Source organism: Chelonia mydas, chromosome 1 (genome assembly GCF_015237465.2).
Source record: "Chelonia mydas isolate rCheMyd1 chromosome 1, rCheMyd1.pri.v2, whole genome shotgun sequence".
Classification (NCBI taxonomy): domain Eukaryota; kingdom Metazoa; phylum Chordata; order Testudines; family Cheloniidae; genus Chelonia; species Chelonia mydas.
Genome location: NC_057849.1, coordinates 251,317,932 through 251,337,820, shown reverse-complemented (window position 1 = coordinate 251,337,820; position 19,889 = coordinate 251,317,932). Strand labels below are relative to the sequence as shown.

The 19,889-nt window shown below is 45.1% G+C and overlaps 1 protein-coding gene across 2 annotated transcripts in view; it reads right to left on the bottom strand.

Moving 5' to 3' along the window:
• BTBD11 (BTB domain containing 11) overlaps positions 1–19,889 on the bottom strand; it is a 275,212-nt gene that overhangs the window by 208,948 nt on the left and 46,375 nt on the right. The window contains exon 1 of one of the 2 annotated variants that reach the window (XM_043542358.1): positions 17,576–17,800. The exons of the other annotated variant lie outside the window; for it this stretch is intronic. The gene's annotated coding sequence lies outside the window, so the exon portion shown is untranslated. Of the gene's footprint in view, positions 1–17,575; positions 17,801–19,889 lie in introns of those variants that run through there. 2 annotated transcript variants of the gene reach the window in all.

The window sequence follows — 19,889 nt, the reverse complement described above, 5'->3', positions numbered from 1 at the left end:
GAGCAAATCACTTACTCTCCATACCTCAGTTCCCCACCTTGGTCTGTCTTGTCTGTTTAGACCATAATCCAGCAAACACTTAAGGCATGAGCTTAATTTTACACCAGGAAATACTGCCATTAAACTCAATGGGACTTCTTATGTTCACATACTTAAGCACGTGTCTGTGGGACTAAGGCCTTAGATTATAAATAATTCGGGGATGAATTAATAATAAGTAGGCATGTGTGCATAGCAGGAGTGGTCGCCAGCAGCGACAGCGGCAGACAAGTCCTGGGCGTCAGGACTTTGAAGCTCTATTTCCAACTTTGCCGCTGGCTCACTTCAGGGACCTTGGGCTTGTCATAACCTCACCAAGTCTCATTTTACCCATCTGTGACAAGGCAATAATTATATGCACTGACTTGCTTATAAAAGCACCTTGAGATCCTCAAACTATTGCACCCTCACATTAATTATTAGCATAATCAATGGTTTATTAAATGTGAAATTCTCCCTGTGGAAGATGCAAAACAAGTATCTCCAACTGTCAACTTGTACAACAGCTGGTGTAGCCAAGAATGGCAGGCTTCTGCTTAGCAGTGATCTTCCCTGACCATCAGGCACTATTATGACGAGGATCTGGCATGCATCCCAGTATGCATCTGGCATATATTTCTGTATAGTTAAATAGCATTCCAAAGTCCAATGCAATAATCACTTTAGTATGATCAAGTTATTCATTATTCTTCTTCTAAAGATACCTTCAAACCACAATGATACCCAAAAGCATAGTAAAAAATCAACAGACTTGGAAATAATCCAAATTTTGTGTGAAGCATCAAATGGAAGATGCAGAAAGTATGTTGTTAAATGCAGCATCTAGAGCACAGGGCTGTTCGTATCATCCGCAAACAGCTACTGTACACCTAATAACATTGCTGTGACAGGATGGGACAGCCAGGAAATGGTTAAGCGCTGCCTGCCTGTCACATGATTCAGCTGAGCTTTAAAGGAAGGGGTGTGTCCCTTTTCCAGGGGCAGAGAGAGAGAGAGAGAGATGGATGGGCAAAGGGAAAGACATTTGGGTCCCTTTAGGCTGTTTTACTTTGGGGAATAGTTTTACTTTGTGTTTGTGAGTGTGTGTATTTGAATTAATAAACTGTGCCCTGAGGGAAGGGCCTGAATGAGACATGGGGGCGGCACTGAATTCTTCCTAGCCTGCCAAGCAAGCTCACCAGCGTACAGTTGCCCTGTAGACCAGTCCAGGGAAGGGTAACTAGTACAGTGTTAGGCACTGTAAATACCACACTAAGGGCCTGATCCAATGCTGTCAATGGAAACCTTAGTGGAATTTTAGAACCTCAGGCCTCTAACCTGCCTTCCAATCATAGGCCTTGCCTTCACACAGAGTGTGCACCGATATAACTATACTGATGTAATTAAATTAGTGGAAGTCCCCAATGTGGTGGTGACTCTTCCATGGGTTTAAGAATGTTCACACACAAAGTTGCACCAATTTAACTAACCTGGTTTGCAATCACACTTTTAGTTAAACCAGTGCAATTTTGTGCGTAGACCAGGCCACGCACACACACCACCTACTGACCTCAATGGACTTCCCACACACACCGTCCGTTGCACTCAGTGAAAGTCACACGCCCACACACATATATACACAAAGACCTACTGACCTCAATGGAAGTTCTACATACGCATGTACCAACTTCTGACCTCAAGGGAAATTACACATATACACACCTATTCACCTCAATGGAAGACTGTAGAGCCTTGTTATTCTCACAGCATACACACAGAGAAGTCAGATAAAAACATAAACACTCTTGTTGGAAGGTTGCAGCATAACACTACTTTAGCTCTTAGCATTCAGAACAAAACCACACAAGAACCCCAAAAAAGAGAAACACAAAGCAGGCAGCTCCTTAGAACAGAGGCATAACTCACGCCACATTACTCTAAGCTGGCTAGCTGTTGACTGACTGCATTTGCTGTTAGGCCCAGCGCGCATGCTTCCCTACAAGCCCCCTGAAATTTAAAGTGACAGCTTGTAATTTCTACACAGTTTTCAATGAACCACAGACCTCATCCTAGGGATCTCAATCTGCAGAGAGAATTAATTTAATAAGAACCATATGACCATCATGTAACAGAGGCCTGGATTAATTTCTTTCCACTTGTCAATGGCAGGAGCAAGCCATTCATCAGTTTTATCAAAATTGGTAAACAATTTGTCTTATCCTCTGCTGACAGTCTTGGAGATTCCACTACAATTGAATAAACACAACTAGTTATCTGTATACCTGAGACTACTAAAGTACATTCAGAATCTCACAGGTTGTTTGAAAGAAGTGCCTGTGGAATTAGGTATTTATAATTAGCCCTGGTCTACACTGGGGGGCAGGGATCAATCTAAGTTACGCAACTTCAGCTCCATGAATAACATAGCTGAAGTCGACGTACTTAGATCGACTTACCGTGGTGTCTCCACCATGGTGAGTCAACTGCTGCCACTCCCCCATCGATTCTGCCTGAGCCTCTCGCGGCGCTGGAGTACAGGAGTCGACAGGAGAGCACTTGGGGGTTGATTTATCGCATCTAGACTAGATGCGATAAATCAATCCCCGCTGGATCAATTGCTGCCCGCCGATTTGGCGGGTAGTGAAGACATACCCTTAGAAAGAAATGTTTGAGAATAGAGGATAATCAAAGGCCAAATCAGGCCCACCCACATATAGCCCCATACAAAGGCAAAAGATAGGCAGAAAATTCTTCTTCATTCCACTGAATGCATCCGATGAAGTGAGCTGTAGCTCACAAAAGCTTATGCTCAAATAAATTTTTTAGTCTCTAAGGTGCCACAAGTACTCCTTTTGTTCTAAACGGAGGTTCATGGCTCACAAATTCACAGATGTCCTAAGATCTGAGGGAAATTATGCAACTGTATATTTACACAGAGGCTGCTTCCACACTACTCCCTAAGGCCTGGTCAACACACAGATTTTGTACCTGTACATTTCAGTTATAAGGTGGGATTTTTTTGACCAGTATAGTTATACCACTACAAACCCTACTGCAGATGCAGCTATATCAGCTACATTAGAAAGGTATATAGTTCATTCTCCTCTTATATGGGGCTATGTCTATTGTACAAAACCAATGTCAGCACAGCCCCCTAGCGTAGCTGCAGCATACACTGGCTTTTCTGCCACTGTAAAAATACCCCTCCAGGAACAATGTAAGCTATGCTGGCAGAAACACTCTTCTGTCCAGCTAGCTGTGTCTACATGGGAGACTTTGCTGGTATAGCTATGAAAATCAGAGGTGTGGGTTTTTTCACACCTCTCATCCACATAGTTACACCGGCATAAGTTTTAAGTGTAGATCAAGCCTGGGGATAGCTATAGGATTATAAGCACTTTTATAAAGGGGCGAAAGTAATTTAAGGGACTTACCGGTACGCAGGGCAGATGGGGTCCTGAGAGGGTGGAGAGGGGCGGGGGCTCAACCAGAAGGGGCAGGGGCCAGGCTCCCCCAGCCAACCCTTCAGCGCAGCCCGGCAGCGATTTAAAGGGCCTGGGGCTCCCAGCCGCCGCCGCTACCCCAGGGCTCCAGCAGCAATTTAAAGGGCCCAAGGCTTCCGGCTGCTGCTGCTACCCTAGAGCTCCAGCAGCAATTTAAAGGGTCCAGTGCTCCGGCTGTGGTAATGGTGGCCAGGAGCCCCACGCCTTTTAAATCACCACCGGAGCCCCATGGTAATGGCAGCCAGGAGCCCTGGGGCTCTGGCAATGATTTAAAGGGCCAGGGGCTCTGGTTGCTGCTTTTAAATTGCCGGGCCCCGGGGAAGCTGCCCCTTTTGGCCCCCCTCATCAGCGGCCCTGCCGGTATGGCCTGCTGTGTACCGGCTCTTACCGGTACACCATACCCTACCGGACTCGCTTACTTTCACCTCTGCTTTTATACCAATATAACTGCCTGCACACTATGGGGCATTGTACCACTTTAATTCTACTGGTACAGGTAATGCAGTGCAACTTGTGTGTATGGACAAGACCTAAGCCTCCAAAGATGTGGCTCCAGCTCAGGAATGTGATCCCATGGGTTCCCTGTCTAGGCTCGGGCCAAAGAAATCCCTTGAGGATGTGGGATTGGTAGGAACACAGGGTGAGAGCCTGTGTCAGATAATGCTGATACTGGGCCTGTGTTTTATCACACGGAAGTGCAGATTTTTGGTGATAGCAAGTGAATGCAGAGCTTAATTTGGGGAGAGATTCTGATCTCAGTGTAAACCCAGAGTAAATCCTTTTAAGTCAACCAAATTGCTCTGGGTTTACACCAGGGTAACTGATATCCAAATCTGGCCTTTAGGTTGTATGGTCCTTGAGGCTTTTTTTTACAAACCAAAGTGAGTATAAAGTGCTGTGCACATTGTGGTTAGATGTTAATAAATGTTTGGCTGCATGTGTGTGTTCCCCCTGTGTGCCGCCCCAGCCCTGTGCAGACAGCTGGCATGACAGACCTTGAGTAAACCACCCAATGACCATAAGATTAGTTAAGGGATGAAGGCACTCAGCCAGGTTTATTGTTGACGAAGCACGGTACTAGTATTTCACAGACTTTCCCAGACCACTAATACATGTATGCCCGTAACAATGGACCAGCTCAGTGAATGGTGGGAATTTCCATTCCTCCCTAGGCTGGACAAAGATTCTTTCTTTGAGATACATTTTTATACCCCAATACAAACAAGTTAGTACTGCCCTCTGACATAGTTAGTTACTGTCCCCTAACGTGGCTAGTTATTACCCATTACCTTGTACATGTTGGTTTAATTAAAACATTTTTAATACGTACTGAATGGACCTATCACAGCGATGGGCTGCTGAATCGGTACCCTCAGCCAGAGAGTGCACCTACCACTGCTGGTGCTGAATGCACCCGGACCATGGACTTGCATGGACCAATGGAAAAGGGGGAATAGTACCTATATGAATGTGCTTGTGGAGGGGTGGTGGTATGGAAGGGGACTCATTGATTGTGGAGAGGAGTGTGGAATTTTAGTGCCATACAATGTACTTATGAATGACATGATCACTTATGAAATGGGGGGAGGTTGGTTATTCACAGTATGGATTGATGTAAGGTAGTGACTGAAGTATGAATTGCTACAGATAACCATACCGAGGGATAGCCTTTGCATACTAAATCCTAATTGTCCCTGATCATGTGTTTACTGCTATTATTTTGAATATACATTATATATGGTGTGAAGCAGTGATAGAAATAAACTTTCTTGATGAAATAAAAACCTTTATTTGTAAGAATGTTTTAGAAAAGTACAACATTCACCCACTGCCAGGCAGGCCAGCTGCCACTACCACACCAAAACATCAGTAACAACAGAACCTTATGAAAAAACAACAAACACCTAGTGCATGAACAAGTGCAACCAGGGAAACCATGCCAAAGATGGAAACCTTCTACCATGGCACCTGATTCCCTTTCCCTTTTTCCCCCATTTGCCATACACATGGCACTGTAGGAGGGAGATGGAAGCATCCACAGGGGAAAGACTCAATATGGAGGGCTGCATGGGGCAAGGTTGCCCTGCCCAGCCACTCATGGGGCCCAGTTGCATGTGCCACCCAGCCATGGAGTCTTCCAAGCTGCTTCTCAACTGCAGCACAGGGTAGCACACAGGGGACTCAGGCCATGGGGTGGGTGATGCAGCAGGAGTCACTACTCTTGTGGTCACTAGTGACATGAGCCACCCAAACACCTCTTTCTGCTGAGCTCGGTCCTCCTCCTCCCTTAGCCAACGTTCCAGTTCCAGGAACTGCAAAGCAAGTGCCTGCTTCCGCACTGAAACCCTGCCCTCAAGCTGTGTAGCCACCCTGGGCCTTTCCTCTTGCCTCTCTGCATGCCTTCCCTCTAGCCGTAAGTCCCTGTGTCTTTGGTACAGGATCATAATCCCAAGTATACATATAAAATGATGGGGTCTAAATTAGCTGTTACCACCCAAGAAAGATCTTGGAGTCGTTGTGGATAGTTCTCTGAAAATATCCACTCAATGTGCAGCGAGTCAAAAAAGCGAACAGAATTTTGAGAATCATTAAGAAAGGGATAGATAATAAGACAGAAAATATCATATTGCCTCTATATAAATCCATGGTATGCCCACATCTTCCATACTGCGTGCAGATGTGGTCACCCCGTCTCAAAAAAGATATATTGGAATTGGAAAAGGTTCAGAAAAGGGCAACAAAAATGATTAGGGGTATGAAATGGCTTCCATATGAGGAGAGATTAATAAGACTGGGACTTAGCTTGGAAAAGAGATGAGTAAGGGCGGATATGACAGAGGTCTGTAAAATCATGACTGGTGTGGAGAAAGTAAATAAGGAAGTGTTATTTATTCCTTCTCATAACACAAGAACTAGGAGTCACCAAATGAAATTAATAAGCGACAGATTTAAAACAAACAAAAGGAAGTATTTTTTCCACATAACACACAGTCAACCTGTGGAACTCCTTGCCAGAGGATGTGGTGAAGGCCAAGACTATAACAGGGTTAAAAAAAGAACTAGATCATTGATGGACCTATCCTCCATGAACTTGTGTCCTGAGCCTCTGTTTGCCAGAAGCTGGGAATGGGTGACAGGGGATGGATCCCTTGATGATTACCTGTTCTGTTCATTCCCTCTGGGGCACCTGGCATTGGCCACCGTCGGAAGACAGGATACTAGGCTAGATGGACCTTTTGTCTGACCCAGTATGGCCGTTCTTATGTTCTTAAGTGTTTGTTGGCCCTGTCCAGAAATTCAACCATAAGTTCATCACAGAAACACTTCCTCTTGGAATGGTCTGTGCTTTGCAAAAGGCTTCTTCTGTTCAGTCTCCATTGCAAACACAGAAAGCCCTCTGATGGTGTGTTTCCAGCTCAGTGGTCAGAAAACAATGGGAAGGTTAACAATGACTCATTGAGCTGCTGCAGTACACTAAGGGCGATTGCTTCCATTTTCAGGAGCATATTGAAGATTTTTGGGATAGAGATGACAAAGGAAATTGGCCCATGGGATTGTGGAATATTTTTGGAGGACTCCCAGGACCCGAGTCAAGTGGGGCTGCATTTACGCTGCACAGCAATAGGGCCCAAACCCTACTAAGGCTTGACCTGTACTCAGACCTTGCAGCCCTACAAGGTCTTAGGACCATGGGTCCGAGCCCTGGGTTAGGGCAATTTGTGTGTGGACGGAAGGGGGGTTAGGCTTGAGTCTGAGCCCAGGCTTACATTGCAGTGTAGACATATCCATAATCAAAGAATTTAGTGACAAACCACTCTGACTCTGCTCATGTGGTTTATGAGGTCACCAGAATCCCTGGCAGAATTACAGCTTTGTATTGCATAGTTGCTTATTATTTTAAACATACCACAGTTTTTTGTTGTTTATAAATGCCAACATTTTAAAAGACAGAACCATGCTGCTGATGCTTTGACAGCTATCACAGAGCTAAATGGGAAGGGAGAATGGTTTTCCTAATAGACTGTGCTGTAGAAAATGAACGCTACAAAGAAAACCTAACACAGTGTCAAACTCTGCACTCAGTCACATCTGTGCTTTTCCAGACTTCACTAAGATAACCTGAGTGTAACAGAGGGCAGGATATAGCTCACAGTATTAAACTTCATGTGCAGACTCCCTCAATTTTATTTACAAAAGCAAAATCTGCTGCTTTTGTTAGCCAAAGGCTATGCCAAATAAATATAATTTAAGTTTTAAATTAAAGTCATTGGACAGACATGACATTACATGCCCCAAGAAAGACATTCATGATCAAGTATGGTGGTGGAGCAGGCTGACATAACTAAAAGCCTTCAAGATGGAAAAATCAGAAGCACTAAGGTCTCAGGGCACATCTAAGTATAGAAAGCTAAGACTGCCACCCAAATGTGAAGGGTTAAAACTAGGCACAGTGGGAGTCAGATCCTGCGGTTTTCATTGAGTCTTGATTCAAGCAAACTCCCATTGAAATCAATGGGAGTCTGACTGGAAAAAATAAAACCAGAGTGTGAACCCAAGACTTGGCCTAAAGATAGTTTATTAGGAGATCTCGAGGTTTAGAGGGCATGCCAACAACTGTATGGATCAAAGTAGTTTACTTTAAGAAAACAGGGGCAATTCCATCCCCAATAAATCAAAATAGTGGAAGGCTTGAAACACAAAAGCTACATAGGACAATTCACTTTGGAGGTGCCTGGCTGGAGGAGAGTGGCGGAGAACAAAGAATTATTTATGGTTACTTCAGGGAGGTGTAACTATTTCCCATCTACATTGAGCGATAGTGAACTAGCTGAAGGTGGGGAAACAACATTTTTGGAAAAAAGATCATCTGAATAAATCTTGCAAGCTTCAGAATGATAATATTGTTTCTAAAGAGACCCCAAACACTGAATCATGGTACTTATTTTTTGTTAATGTGTTACAGTAGCATTCAGGCACAACAGACTGTGATGTGGGGTGGGAGAGGAGATTTCCTTACTCTGCCTGAGAATGTGGACAAAAGAAAGCTGCGGATTGGTCATGACAACATAAAATGATGCACAAATATGCATAAATAGCTACATTTTTTAAAAATTGATGTGCTCTGCTCAGGGCCACAAAAAGCCCTGCATTCAGCATATTTATGGTCTGTGCATAAGCTTTCCACATTAAGATGACTGCCAGTGCCTTCTAGGGCTCTATAAAACTTTAAATCTTACTGGAACCCAACTTTTGCTGATTTGTGTTTGCATGGTCTAATCTCTGTGGACCTGGACCAATAGCGATGACTAAATTGCTTTGAAAAAGGATTAAATCATTTCTAGCTTGAGCAATGTGTGTAATTATTGGACTTGGGTTTCAAGAGCGTGCAGCATAGTCTGATAAACTAACCCTGTGTTTTCAAACAATTGGAAGTGGAAAAATGTGCAGTTATTCTTTAAGGAGGCTTTTTGTTTTAAGTCACAATTGTTGCCTCACTTATACAGGATAGCTTAAATATACATATCTTTTAAAATTCACACAGTTCTGCCCCCTCCTGATAGTAACATGAAAACCCATGTTACTATGGGTAAGATGGGGGTGAAGGTGGGGGGAAATCAAATAATTATATACTCACCTTTCAGGACCAAGAATTCCACACAATTATATTTCAGGCATAGTATATGAATATAAATACCTGCAGAAAGGCCTTTTGGAAAAAAGAGTATTCTAGCTGCTCCAGCAACTTCTAATTTACCAGCTGGGCTTAGTGATGTAGGAAGGAAGTATTTTCCAGTGGTTAGCGCACAACCTGGGAGACAGAATTCCTGGGTTCTATACTGCTGGCTCACTGTGCAGTTAATCAGCAAGTCACTTACTTTATGTGGCTCAGATTACCCATTTACCACCCTTAGTAACCCACAAAGGTGTGGGGAATAGGGTTGTTGGAGGAGAAATGAGAACCCATCCAGAATCATGGTGCATTTGGGTTCTAGCTGGACTCATCAACTACCAGCTCAGGTCTACAAATGTTTGCACAGATTGGCTGATGCAGCGTTCACAGCTTTAAAATGTTTAGACCTTGATCCTGGCTCCATCCGCCTTCCCACTGACATCCACCTGGTCGCTGGGCTGTCTTCTCTTGCAGAGCTACCAGGGTTAGCACGGGGGAGAGGTGAGAAGGGGTGTGGACTCTTTGCTCTTGCACCATTCTGGGTTTGGGCAGTCCCCGCTCTGGGATCTTGAAGGGACATCAATTAGTTATCTCATAACTCGGGAGGGTACCATTTAAGGCACTGTCTCCCACTGCAATAAGGTCCTGCAGTACACAGGAAGCACTTTTACTTTCCACTGCTGCTGTGGTGTGAGGGTCAATGACCCCACTCCTGCTAGAGCTGCTGATACACTCAAGTAGAGGTAAAGCACACCACAAGCCTTAGGATGGGAGCCAGGGAATGAGACTCACGACAGGTGCACTAGCCGTCCCTTGCTTTCATGTACCAGTTGCTTCAGCAGACGGAATGTTTCCCTGCTCCTAGTCATCTGCTGTGGAGAGAGTCCTCCCTGCCACCAAGAGGCCTGTATGGGCAGTGTGGCTCTAGATGTCAGGTTGAATTGATTAACATAGATAAACCACTTCAGGCCCCATTCTCCTCCATATGTAAACGACACTGCAGCATCTTGCAGTACTGGACCCAATCCAGCCCCACTGATGTCAACGGTAGTCTTTCCACAGGAATTGGAGCGACCCTTTAGTGATCATGGTCCGATCCTGAGAGTTGCTTGAAGATCAGAATGGACACGTGTTGAATGGGAGTTGTGGGAACGCAGTGCCTCTCAGGGTCAGACCCCAGCTGAACACACATGTAAAGAAGGTCTGAATGAGCTCTCTCCTGACATCTGATGATGCACTTGAGGAAAAGACTTGAGGAGCAGACCATGTCTGCATAGACAAGCCTACCCTGCCTCGGTGTGCAGCATGATGGAGCTGCTTTGCCAAAATGATAGATTTTGGCTGGTTTTGGGTTACAAATCACCCTGGTATTCATATGCAATGAAATGTTGTTATCCTGATTGTACAAGTAAAGGGGAGCAGAACTGTGCTTAGCATGCCCTGATTGAGAAGTTCACCTTAAACTCATGGGTGACGGGTGAACAAGCTGTTGGGGGAGGCTAGCCCCGGCCCCTCCCCCTACGCCCAAGGCCCTGTCCCTTCCACCCCCTCCCCCACCAGAGCCCAGAGCGCACACACACTCTGTGGCCACCAGCTCCCGCTGTGTGCCCCCAGCCCTGTAGCAGTGGATAGGCGGCACAGCAGGAGCATCCCTAGCCCCAGCCCCAGAACAAGGAGTGGGTGGCATGGCCAGAGTGCTCCAACCCCAGCACGGGGCAGGCAGCGTAGCCGAAGCCCCAAAGCCCCCAGCCCTAGGCCTTGTAAGCACCCTCCACAGCCTGCCTGCCCCAGCCTCTCTGCCACGGAAGAGCAGGAACAGAATTGAAAGCTGGTGGAAGGGAGGCTGGGGGCAGAGCACGGGCGGGGCCACACCAGGCTAGTTGGGGAGGCACAGTCTTCGCTGGCCTATGCTACCCGCCACCCATGCCTAAACTGAACCTCCCTTGCTAAGCGGGTGCAGGGATGCCAAATGCCAGTGAAGAGGAGCGTGGGTGGGGAATTACGTTTCTACCTGGTAGTGTGGATTCTGCCCAAAGAGACCTTGACACCATGCGATCTGCCCCTCTCCTGTGTTTAATGACAGAGGTGATTAGACTCAATTGAGAGTCCTTGTTTCCAGTCGGTGATTCCTAGCACTGACATCATTGCTGAGCAGATCTAGTCCTTAGATCTTGTGTGGGGACAAAGAAAGACAACACAGAGACTGCACTGGCAGTCAGGTTTCCCACTACCTGCTGAAATCACTGAGAGCTGAAACCACAGCGTTAAGTGGCAGAACCTCAGAATATGGTATCATGGCAGCAGCGGCAGCAGAGAAGTGGTGGCAGCAGTGGCCAGCAGTGGCAGAGAAGCAGAAGTAGCAGAGGACAGCGGCCAGCGATGGTGGCAGAGACACAGCGGCAGCTGTGAGCTAGTTGCAGAGGCAGCAGCAGAAGCATTGCTCAACGCCCCGGTGCCAAGCGTGAGATGAAAACCCTGTGAACTCATCTCTGAACTCTGGGTCTTCGCTAAAGGAGGACAGCCAACTGTGAGTGGGGTGTGGCTGAATGAGACGGGAGTGATGTGCTAAAGGGACATTCATTCATTGGGACTTTCCCAGATAACAAACCCCTAAATACTGAACCTGGCCCTTGTTGCTGCAGACTCCATCTGGCAGAGGAGTTACACACATAACAACAAAGCAAGGATACTGCATTGTAAAAATATGATTTATTGTGGCATCAGCAGTTTAGTTTCAATTATTTATGATAATGTGCTGGTAAACGTAATGTAGCATATTTAGTAAAAAATAAAGAATTCCTTACTCTCACTACAGGGCTCTTCTAGTAAATCTTTTCTGAGAAGTGGAGAGTGAGAGAGACTAGGTTTTTCTCTGTATGGGAATTATAAAGGTATGCAGATTAATGAAGTTTTTCCCTATTGTCTTGCAAGAGTTGGCATTAGTCATACATTGCATCAAACTCCATCCGATAGCATCGTCAAACGGTGCTGTGTAATGTTGCAAAAATAAGCTGTGTGCCTGAGATGCATCTGCCACACTGCTGGGACTATGTACATTATAACCCTGACTCCTCTTCGAGGAATACACTAACTGCAGAGAATATGATTCTTTCAGATGAAAGTATAAAGTGATGCGGTAGAGCTCTCTAACGTCATTCCTTCAAAAGAGATTTCCTTCTGGGATACAGTCTGATCTGTGCATCATAGCTCCACGCTCCATGATGTGCATGGAGCTATCCTAACTCTGCACATCAAAATACAGCCAACATGTTCTGAGGCACGACACTCTGAACAGACTGCAAACAATGTATGTCCTTTTAAAAGGGACACAGTCAACTTCCTTGGGTCTGTCCTCATGCTCCCCAAAGAAGGTAAATGCTATTCTAGGTCCCATAAGGACTCCTGTAATTATTTATTCATTCACTATGATATTTTGATGGCTCCTGTCACTGTAGCATCTGAGTACACAGCTTAAATCAATGGGGGGGGGGGGGGGAAACAGCTCCCCATGCACAGGGATAATGATGTCATTTTGTTCTAAAGTAAACCCAAACAATGTGGTTGCACTTTTAGGGACATGCTTGCTTAGAAAAGTTACCTCCCAATGTCCCATGGCATGCAGTCAGGATACATGCTACCCACTGTCTCAGAATCACTGACAGCGGCCCCCCAAAGAGAACCCTGTACCAGAGGGAGGTGACCCAGCCTGCTAGCCCCCAGAAGACTAATATGCCTATGGGCCAACTGTAGCCTCCAACAGGGAGTAAGCCTGGGGGTGTGTGAGGTTGCACTGGGAACCAGTAACCATGGGGACTAGTGGAAATATGCAGGGCAACAGGAGGGAATGACTGAGCATTTACATACTGTGGGATGGGGGGGTGCAGGAGCAGGGATGGAAAATTTGGCTTTGAGAAGTAAAGACACAGGTATCAGGCTAGCTTCCTGGTGTTTGAGGACTAGGACTAAGGCATTGCTTGGCAGGAAAGTCTGTGACACAGTTTGTATTAAAAAAAAAATCATAGCATAAAAGACAAGACTTTTTTTAAAAAAGAAAACACTGGTACATTCCACATACCTCACTAGGTAGCAGAAAAGGGGGGAGGAGCATTAACTTTCAGGACATTTATGCCAGAGCTTCTCAGACTTTTCCCTAATGTGGACATCTTAGAAAAAAGATTGTCCTCCCATTCCATTCACAATCACACAGAGCACTTCCCCTTCCATTCATGATTGCATAGATACCTCCTTTGGCCAGTACAGCAACACAATTCTGTAATAGGAAAGTATTTAGGATGATCTATTCAAAGACATCTTGGATGTGGATGCCCCATTCCCATTAATTCTAATGAGGTGTCAAAATCTCGTAGGCAGCTTTAAAAATACCAGGTGAACATATTTTAAACTATTTTTAAAGTGGTGTAGCAGCTGGAAACAAGGAAAAACAGCACCGTATGCCAGCCAGCATTCCAAAGACAACCAGCAAGTGTTCCATGGACCATAGCTTGGGAATCACTGATCAAATCATTAACCCACTGTTTGTATCAGCACACCCATGGCAAGTAGAGATGACTGTCTTTTAAAAGGTTCCTGGAATGCAGGGAGTTAAAAGGTTAAAAGCTGCTTTTTCTTATCCTTCATTTCTTCTCTTGAAGGAGTATGTAGAGCCAATGGCAAATAACTGTTTTTTGAACCCAGGTGATTATGGCATGTGTGTCTATAATTGGTAACAGGAGTGCTAAATCTTGGGGGAGGGGGTGTTCTCTCTCTCTCAGGTGGCCATCTTTTCTTTCTTTCTTGTCTCTTCATTCCATGAAAGAAACATCTTCCTATATGGAGGAGCAACTGGCTTAGAGCAGGAATTCAGTTCTGCCTTTAAGGAAGCTAGGTATCATGGGATATCTGATGCAGATGTAAAGTCTGCTCTCCCCTCAGCACTGGCTCAGTCTGGTGAGGGCTGCAGACATACGCAGACTGAAAGGTAGTCACAGAAGGGGATTTCGAATGGATGTGCTGACATCAAAGAAGAATGCGAGGAGGGGGGCAAAGGCACTGGTCATTTCTAGCTTGCTATTTTATTTATTTTTGTCTCCAGGGATGAAGTTTTTGCTTTGTGTTAAACAAATTGTTGAGTCAAGAATCCTATCTCCCTTTCTGGGCCCTCTCTCACAAAAGCATAAGGAAAACTGCCAAACAGTTGTAGCAACAACAAGACTGGCGCAGAAACTTTACTAATATTATTATTGGCATTTGCATAAAACATTTAACAACATCACAGGAAAAACAAGAAGTCAGACTGCGTTAACGTTCACTTCTCAGAAGCAGGGCCAGGTTCTGATAAACATTTTCTGTACAAGACAGGGACCAGCACCCTGTATAACTGAGTAACCAGGGCTAATTATTTTACTAGGACTAGAAAGACTCACTAGTTAATTACCCTTCACCTCCCCTCCATTAAGGACACAAAGGGCAGGATTTGGCCCTTAAGAGATGAGGCCACACAGGAATGAATGAAGGAGTGGTGCTGACTATACATTTGGCACTAGATGCACCGTATCAGTACCCATGGACTAGGGGGGAACCTGCTGCCTGACGCACCTTATTGCTGGTTTGAAAAAGAACAGCAGATATATTTTGCTGAGGGCACGGCCACATCCTTTAGCTGGCCAGTCTCTTTTTCCTATTTAGGCGGATGGGCTCTTCTAGCAGTCTTGATTGGTGGATATAAATCCTTCCCTGCTGCTTTGTGGGCATACTGAGGAAAGGGGAAGAGAAGCTGCCAAGGCAGTCTTCCTTTGTCAGTGCACTCATGCAACACAGGGTGACATTTAGCCCACAGTCACGCTTCCAGTGTACCAAACACTGTCTTTTAAGGCTTGGAAGGAAGAGCAAGTCCTCCAAGTACCTACATGCAATGCATTGGCATGAATACATCCCCATGAATAGGAAGCGGGAGGTCAAAATACGGTTTCCTTTTTCAGAGTTTCAGTCATAATGGTAAAATTGTATTTTTTTTCCTCCATTTTATGCAATTTCCAGAGTTCAGTGTTAAGCTTCTTAGGTGACAGCGGAATGTACAATAATTTCATGTATGATTTCCAGCCTGAGAGCGTATCCTTTGGAACACCATACAAAATTACAGTGAATCTAGGCACTCTCTTTTGTGCAACTCTGTATAAACCAGCTTATTTTACCTCCAATTCACAGGGATGCTCAACATGCCCATTTTAGAACACAGTTAATGACCCTAATGCTCTTAGACATATTTTTTTACAGGGTCTTGGAAGGAAAATAGCATTTGCTTGTTTTGCAATACATCAAACTGCACGCTCGTGTTTGATTTGTTATGTGCTGACATCCTTGGGCTTTCTCTGCATTCCTGCTTGTTCTCATTGTATATTTCTGATTGATATTATCTTCACCCCAAACACATTAATATTTACATGCATCTTTGTTAATTCCAACCTTGACTTTCTACATTTTTCTAACCTTTCACAGTCCTCCTGCAATTTCAATCCTGCTGCCACTCTGCAGAAATCTCTCCTCATTTTATATCAGCAGACAACTGAATTAATATACAACTTATTACTAGTACTTCTTCCAAATCATTTATTAATGAATAGACAGCTTCACAGAGGCATCTTCAACATTATTTCATGCTATATGACCATGTCTCAAGATTTATCAGAGCTTGACCACAGATCTGCTCAAACTATGTAACCAATCCATTTAGTGCTATATAAGAATTTTTTTAATTTTACGTTTTGTGGAATGAAAAATACTGTTATTCTTGGCATGAAAGAAAATCATAATGGGGGGGGGGGTTGTTTGTTATAATTTAAGTCTCTATCAGTCTGTGCCACTCCTTGAAGCATTTTTATACTATACAATTTATTTTTATATAGTATAGTATTTACTACCTGCCGACTCAGTCTGTGTACCAATAAACACCACAAACCTGTCACTCTGTAGTCTCATAGGGCCAAGTTCTGCCCTCAGATGTGACTGCAAGGCAGCCACTGATTTTGATGGTGCCCTAACAGCAAATCTAAGGGCAGATTTTAGTCCATAATATTGCTTTCCTGAACATTTCAGATAATCATTCCATCATAGTTCCTTAAAGGCCAATGCCCAGATTTTTTAAGATGTTTAGGCAGTGGTGGGCAACCTGCGGCCCATCAAGGTAATCCGCTGGCAGGCCACGAGACAGTTTGTCTACATTGACTGTCCGCAGGCATGGCCGCCCGCAGCTCCCAGTGGCCGCGGTTCCCCGTTCCTGGCCAGTAGGAGCTGCGGGAAGCAGACGGTCAATGCGGATGATCAGCAGATTACCCTGATGGGCCACATGCAGCCCATGGGCCACAGGTTGCCCACCACTGTGTTTAGGTGTTGCTGTGTTCAGTATGGCAATGCCTAACTGATTTAGTAGTCATCTAAATCTCATTTTCAAAAGGGATTTAGGCACCTCAGAGCCTAAAACTCATTGGCTGCCAATGGGATTTAGGCTCTTGATACCTAAATCCCTTTTGAATATTTAGGCTCCTAAATCAGTTAGGCATTGTCACACTAAGAGCAGCAACGTCTAAATACCTTTAAAAATCTGAGCTCAAATGACTAGGCACTTTTACCAACACTTTCTCAGGTGAGTCATACCTCTGAATAACGCCTTTTTTCTTCTTATCCTCGAGTTCAGCTCTTAGGATTCTTATTTCATAACTGGCCAGAAACAGAAACCTGAGAGGACATTTCGAATGTCATGCAGTTTTTCTGACACAACTAATGTTACTGTTTCACAGATTTTTCTCATACATTTGTTGTAATGTGCTGTAAATTACCATCACTTGGGTTTTGGGCTCAAGCAGGGTCAGTCACACTGGAAAGATTTGGAGTGTGCAAGTGCTGAAGTAATCGGGAAAACAGGGATTTAAGGACCCAGCACATGATACTCTGCTCCTAAAACAAGAATTGGCGCATCAGCTGAGATAAAGAGCAGGGCATGCGCACACATCCAGCAAAGCCAGTTTACCGGATGGAGGCTCAGCTAATTGGGTAACACCATTCTAGTATCTGGCCACCAGCTGGCAAACATTCGTTAGTTTAGTTCTAGTATCTGGATATAGCAATGCTCTATTGCTTCACAAATCCTCAGTTTTACAGAGTTGCAGAAGACAGAGAGAAGTGTGCTAAGTCCTCATCCACCGAGGTCACTTTACTTTAACAATCCACTCAAGAGGCTGTGTAGTTGCACTTATAACATAGCTTCTTTAAAAAGGAAATCCATATTAAATGTGACTTATTGTATTATTGGAGAGTTACTGACTGAATGACCTATTAAACGTTTTAAATCTGAGCATTAGTTGTCAGGTTATGGGATATGTAGTCTTACCTCTAGATCCCAGATTCAAAGCCCGCCCAGAGCAGACCCAACCAAAAAAGTCACTCCCCCAAGATGGCTGTTCAATTGCTTTTTCAAAGTGGATATGTGGTTCCAGAGGTCTGTGTCACAAAAGCCAACGCAGCCACCAACCCTACTGACAGTCTCTGCAGAAAGGTCTGTGATGGGGTGTGCTCCCCACACTAGCCCTGGCCCTGGCACTGAGTTAGGCCAGCTGGGCCTAATCAACTAATTAGGCTGCAGACAGGGGAGCTTTAGGCTGGAGGCAGCTAAGCAGAGAGAGGTTCACCTGTGCAGGAACAGGTGGAGCCTATATAAAAAGACAGGAAAATAGAAATGGGGAGTGGACTGCTGGAAGAGGCTGTAGTCACTCCCTGGGGAAGAGGGAGGAGTGTTTGGAGGCCGCAGAGATAAGCTGCCTACTCCCTGGGAGGAGGGAGTGAAGAGACTGGCAAAGCCAGAGGAGCGGGGAGGGTCAGGAGATAATGAAAGTGGCTCAGGGAAAGGCAGCATGGTACAGAGAATGTATCTTGGCTGCTGAGTAGAGGGTAGGCTTGGGTTCCCCTTCCAGCCATTGTGTGCATGACACCATGAGGCAGTGAAGCTGAAGACCTGAGACTGCTGGAGAGCAGGAAACGATACACCACACCCCCCCCCCCCCCCGGGAAGGGGAAACCACAATAGTGACCTGGCCAAAGGGCTGAGTCACCAGGAGACAGCTGCAGTTCCTGAGAGAAAGAGAAGGGCTGCAGAGGAGAAACTGATGAGGTGTAAACGCTGGAAGGGGTAGTGGCCTGATCAAGCTAATTACCTGCAGGTGGTGGCATCCAGTAGTGAGAAGAGCAAACCCATCACAAGGTCACAGACAGACTGTGCATGGAAAATGAACCACCAGAGTGGCCAAGGACTGGATGGGCAGAGAGACTGAACTATTCTCACCTCCTACATCCCAGAGGCGTTCCCTCCAGATTGAGTTTGAGGCACTCTGATGGGCTAGTCTGGTGAGGGGATGCTTACTTAGCTGCTGCTTGGACCGGGCAAAGAGTGGGTTTGAGGCTCATAATCAGCTGATCTAGCACTTTTCAGTTAAGTTCTTACATGCTCAAACATGTGCCAAAAAAAAACAAAAAAACAAAAACCCAGATCATGACAGATGAAGAAAGTACTTGTAACAATCTTGGGGCTCATAAATAACAAACCAGTGAATGAGGAAGGAATGAAACTTTAATGAAACAAACTGGAGAGTTTCTATACTGAGCTGCTCCACACAGCCATGTGGTGTTCCCAACCCCTGCTGTCTCCAGGGCACATCTCCTAATTCCAACACTCACAACACTGTCCCTGATGAGGAAGTGTCTCCAAATCACAATCTTTCATAAACATCACTCTACAGTATGAATGTAGGTTTTTAATCTCCAGATCTAACCATCAGCTACAGATTTCCACTGTTGCACAAGGTTATATTACTGTTTTTCATTTACATTTTAACAGAGAGTAGAATCATGAGATTTAATTCAGAGGAAGAATTTAAAAAAAAGTTAAAATTAGAGTTCAAACTCTACAGGGTAAATTAGTTCTCCAAGGTTCTCATACCACATGAGCACTCCCAGGTGCGCTCTCAGACAGCACACAGGGCCCACTATCCACATTAGATACACACATTTTCTGGGATGCTATATGCATTCTCTTTTGACACTGTCAGAAACCAGCGTGTTTCAGCAAGGATTGTGTAAGTGGATGTGGTTCCCCCTGGGGAAAGAGGAAGTTCTGGTAAAACCTGTCCACAAGAGCAGAAGTGTTGTTTAAGACACAACAGAATTTACAGCAGCACAGGGGAGGGCAGGGCAGGAGTGAAGCATGTTCCAACAGGCAAGTTGGAGGAAATCACAGCGTGTTTTGAAATTCAAGCGGAGATGGGGATGCCTGGTTCACTACACGAATTGTTGCAGCTCTGAGCTCATGTCAGGCTCACTGAAAACCGGTAGTAATACTGCTCCCCAACTTACCCACCCTCCTCTCCCTGCAACTCCAGCCCCCAGGAAACTGACTCCACACAGTCACCCAGATGATAACGGGGTCTGGGACACAGGCAAGAATTAGGTGCAGGATCTAGCAAAACCCCTTAGGGGGCAGAGATATTCTCCAGTGTCCTTGTGTTGTCTTATTTTCCCAAATAGCAGGACAGGATGGTCTTGTGGCAAAGCACTGGACTGAGACTCAACAGATCCAACTTCAATTCCCAGCTCTCTGACTAACGTGATGCACAGTCACACAGCAAATCTCTGTGCTTCAATTCCCCCATCTT